Genomic DNA, 5,515 nt, shown 5'->3' with positions numbered 1-5,515 from the left:
TTTAAATACATTTTTTGCTAAATCTATTTGTGAGTAGAACATTAATGGATTCTACAGCCCTCTTAGTGTGCAGGATGCTAGGAATTAGCTGTGCATGTGATGGAAGAATGCACTGCACATGTGATGGATGAATGTACAGTACAGGGTTGAAATTCAACTGAATTTGCATAAATTAGGTTGGTTGATCATGCTGCAAGATCATCTAGAATTGCATTTTATGAAACTGTTATAGGGGTCTGCGATGGTGTAGCAGTCTAATGCATCGTGCTCCGGTGCAGCTACCCACCGGAAACCGGTGGCCTCGCCAGTATGGCCCGATCCCAGACGGAGTGGCCTATTGGGCCGCCTCTCCCTGAAGGTGGTTAGTTTAATCTCTGTTTGAGAGTTTGTCACACAACAGCAACCCTGTCTGATGTTGAAATTATGGTTGTGAGCTGAGATAGTTATGGAGTTGTCTCTCCCTTTTGCGTTGCCAACCGGCCGGGTTGTGTGACGAATCCTCAACAGTTAGTAGGGGGTAATTGGACACTAGGTCAGGATCAATTGTAGGGCTGGGTATCGATTCGAATTTCAATAATCGATTCGATTCCGATTCACAAGGTTCAGAATCGATTATCACGATTCAATTCGATTTGATTCAATATCGATTCGGTTAGTGTTACTAAAACCTGTTTTTTTTAGCTGTAACATTAATTACATGACTGCCAAGTTATGCAACACATCAATACTAGGGCTGGGTATCGATACTGATTTCCAAAAATGAATGAACGAATGAATCATTGAATGAATTAATGAACTATTCATTCCTTAATTTATTCATTCATTCATTAAATAAAAGATCGATTTTGGGATTCATGAATCGATTCAGAATCATTTGATTCAGAATCGATGAATCGATTTTCTTAACCCAGCCCTAATCAATTGCCAACCAAATTGGATGAAAATGGGATAAAATCCTAAAATAAGTATATAAAATAACATTTAGAAATGTTGAAAAAAGCAGTTATAGGCTACAAAAAAAGGTCAACATTTCCAAAAATCCCGAGCTTAACTTCCCATGGTAAATCTCCAGAATGTTTCCGGAAATTGTCCACCTCTTTGCAACCCTAATGGGTAGGTCATCTCATGTTCTACAATTTACTCATTGGACTCGAAATCACCAGATTAAAATTTGATATCGATATAAGCATTTTTGTGAAAGGCCAACCATCACACTTTCAAAGGCATATGACAGACATATCTCATGCCCTGTTTGACCTACAGATGTGGGAACATAAGAATGTAACTTGCTGCAGCATTTCACGTCGCGGTATTTGGCAGGGAAATCCCGTTGGAAATCTCGTGGGATTTCAGACGGGTGTTATTTCGTTTTAGTGATGCACCACCGCCAGGTGGCGTCTTTGAGTAGATTTAGCAGGCTGGGCTCAGTGTTTTTCTCCTATAGTCTACGAATGAAGCATCATTAAATTTCACATTCTTTAATTTAAATGCTCTGTTGTAAAGCACTTTGAGCTGAAGGTATCTGTATGAAAGGGGCTATACAAATAACGTTTAATTGTTATTATTACCTTGTTCTCAAACACATGTTTTATCCACCTCGATGTAATTTAATTATTACGAACACCTATAATATATCTAGGCCTACAGTAGCCTATCTATCTCGGCAACTGACGTCGGGTCAAGACGTGGTGTCTGTTAAGTCAAATGCGCAAAATAACAGTATTGTAAATATATTTGTTAGTAAAGATGTGGTGAACGTGAGGGTTTTGCGTTTTGTTTCTGGAACGCATTCAACTGTTAGGCTACTCGTAAACCCCGGAAGTAAATTTGAAGACAGGGCACCAGCTAATGTAGCCAAGTCTGAGCGCAGTAGGCTTTATGGCTTCAGCACGATACAAAGAAAAAATAAGCTTGATCGGAGGTGTGGATCCATACAAAATTGAAATAGTCGCCATGAGTAAAGATCACTCATTGCCAATCATATCCGGACATTAACTATCTTGTGCATAGCGGCAGGTTTGACAGTGAGACATCAACCGATAATTGTAATAATGCAATTATTGAAATGGTCTTGTGAACGCCTTTATCTGATTTCCAAAATCGGGGTAAGGTCCTATATTTTAATAAAACATTGAAGTCCGCCTGTCAATGACTTTCCCTAAAATTGTGTTCTGTTGCACCCCCTATTGTTAAATTATAAATGAAAAAAACATACACAATATGTTGTTATTTGAATGATCTTGAATATATATATTCAAGATCATTCAAATAACAAAATATCGTGTATGTTTTTATTTATTTATACCGGCCGCCAGCTGTTCAATGAACGGCTATAGGGAATGCGCAGTTTCGCGCTGGCTACAGCCTATTATATGCACAGTTTCGCGCTATGTAGGCTATTATAAATAGGCCTAAGTATTATTCATTGAGGGAGCTTGGACTCGCTGGGGAATGGTGGAGAGACACAGAGCCTCCCCAGACGCGACATCTCCAGTTGGCTGTGTATTTGAGCTGCCGCCTCAACCGTGCGTAAGAGCAGAGCGCATCATATAGCTACAACTAGTAGCCCATAGCCATTAAAACGGCTTATTGTTTTATTCATATATCAACTAGATAATTCGATAATAATGAGTAGCCTAGTAGGCTATAAAATGAATTCAATAGGGCAAGCCTTAAGTTGTAGCCTAGGCTACAGTACAATCACAAGACGCATAGGCCTAGCCTATCGTAAAAAGCGTTGCGTTCTCATAGGCCTATATTAACTTAGATAATTATTAATTAGGCTCAGGTCATAATGTCCGTTGAAAATAATTCCCTCTAAGCAGAATTTGAATTGTATTAAAATAGGCTAAAGTTAAATTTCCACATATTCTGATTCCTTCTAGGTCTATATAAAAAAAAACATTTTTCTAATGTGTAGCCTATAGGCGATGAACAAAACAGCCACAATGTAGCCTGCTTAGCGAGCGAGAGGGCAGTCTACCATAAAGTGTATAACCATAATGTAATATATCTAGACTACATGCATTGTGGTATTTCTTTATATAGCCAATTGTTTCTCAATAAACAGTTAAGTCATCCTCTGAGTCCGAATGTAGGCTAATAGACCGGCAGCTCTAAATGCCTTCACAATCAATGAGACATGGTTGTAAAAATGATGTTTTATTGATGAAAAGGGTAAAACTGGAAAACATGGAGAGTCATTGCATTGATCGATGCAGTCCGCTACCAGCAAACACTGAAAATACAGGTCCTCCAGCGAACCTGGACTAGACTATTGTAACCCCCCCCCCCCCAAATTCTTTTATATTCAAATAAACTGGATGAACCGGTTTCCTAGCCCTGGATCGTGGGAGGGGGGTAGCCTGCGTTAGCGGGTGCTTTGCCATGACCGGCCATTGAATTCGCTAGTTTGATTGATAGATTGATGGATTAACGTCCAAAGTAGATTGTGCAAGTATTGTATAGGCCCATGTGTAAGAGATGAATGGCTGTAACCATGAACTAGCATTATCACCAGTCTCAATTTATGTCTCAATTTATGTGTTGCCATTCATTTAAACCACCATCTCATCTAGACTACTTCTGTTGCTGCATTTTTACATTTATGCTTTCATGATTTTAGAGCGCAATAAACATTTCCAGGATTCCAAAAAGTCCATCCATTCATCCAACTTTGTTCTGAGCGCAGCGCAGGCTGGTATCTACTGTCAAGGCTCATGACTGATGCACTCCCTTAACACGTCTCTTCCCAGACCATCAAGAGAATTTCAATATGAAAGCCCTTGGGATTCCAGGAGTCAAGGCCGTTTCAGAGGGGGAGCGACATTCCTCCTGCGTTCTCGCTCGGAGAAGGCGACGCACGCGTCCTGCGCGCAGCGGGGAAAGCTGACTACAATTCAGCTCTTGTCGCGGGCGGGCGTGTGCAGCCTAGTTCCATATGAGAACACTCCTCGGTCCAATTCCGTATAGTAGATCAGCCTGTGTACTTTCAACGAATGTATTATTAGACATAATATCATAATAATATATAAAGCCTTCAACGACCTCCTGCTGCCTGCCTGATGGTCTCAGGGCTAAAGAGACCGCGCGATCATTCCTCTAGCTGCTTTGCTGCTAATGCGAGTTCGTCTCCGTTCCTGCCCGAGAAACAGAAGTTGAACTTATAGCATCAAAATAGCTACAGGAATCAACGTTGTAAAGTTAGCTATCTGCTTTTTAGCCACCGACAGCTACCGTTAATATTATGGAAGCTGCTGTCGTGAGCTAACGTGCTATCACGGTCTCATCGTGCAGCTTCACAGCCTGCTATTAGCAGACAGCATTAAGTTGACAAAATCACACTTGCACATCATTAGAATTCCAACCATTTATATGGGATTTATCATTCAACTAAACATGGAACCTGAATACTACCTGATATTTCAACCTGCTGCCATCAGTGATCGGCGCGTCTGCTTGTTTGAGTCATGAATATCTTACGCAGTTATATTCCATGTAGTGTCCCAAAACTGTTAAATCATTCCCCATGTAGTTCACTATGAGTCGCACTCAATACATCCATGGTAATAGGGAGGGAGTGAGTGAACCATTTCAAACACATCTCTGGTCATCTCCGTTAGCCATCTTACTCGTCCTGATGCCATGTTCCATATGAGAACACTCAGCCTAATGTATTAAACTTCTACTTGTCCCGACAGTTAACAGATATAGACCCGGCGACAGTTACAGAGATAGAAACTATAAATAGATAGGCTTTGTTCGTAATAATTAAATTACAACCAGACAGACAACAAGGAGTTTGAGAACGGTAGGCTAATCTAATGTGCGAGCCAGCAATGGGTCAATGAGTGGTATTACTGCGCCCCTATGGGCAGGCGAACGGTGGTGCGGAATGACGTAAAGCGCCTGTTAGAATACCGCGGGTCAAGTTACATTCTTATGTTCCCACATCTGTAGAGTCATGAGACTTTGCCCACATATGTCTCTACTCACATTGAACACATTTTCCTCAATAATCTATAACCTCTGGTTATATACATTTTCTTCTATTTTGCATTTTTTGAAAAATGCTTAAAATCTATCTCTTCCTAGAAAGTTTGACTGATTCACATCATGCTCAGTAGACATAATCTAAGGAACAATATCTACAGTTCCATCTCGGCACATTTTTTAAAAGTTGAATAAAACACAAACTATGAGCCAATGAAGATTGCAAAGCTTGTGGCTTTGCATGGCTTTTCACATAAAGGCATATAAGTTCTGAAGGTTTGTAAAGAACACCACAAATCTTTGCAAGCATGTCCGCACTTATAACCCAAGGCTAGCCCTGCATTATTGGCCTGATCAAAACCAATGGGGGCGCTAGAGAGCTCATTTCCTGTTTAGGCCTAACCGCCAGGCCGATTTTTCTGAAACTTGAGACAATGGTACCAGAGCATATGCTGAGGTAGGTTGAGAAATATGAAGCAGATTTTGCCACAGGGTGGCGCTTTAACAAGCCAAAATGCTTAAA

This window comes from Borostomias antarcticus (assembly GCF_949987555.1).
Source record: "Borostomias antarcticus genome assembly, contig: scaffold_234, whole genome shotgun sequence".
Classification (NCBI taxonomy): Eukaryota; Metazoa; Chordata; class Actinopteri; order Stomiiformes; family Stomiidae; genus Borostomias; species Borostomias antarcticus.
This window is presented reverse-complemented; position numbering follows the sequence as displayed.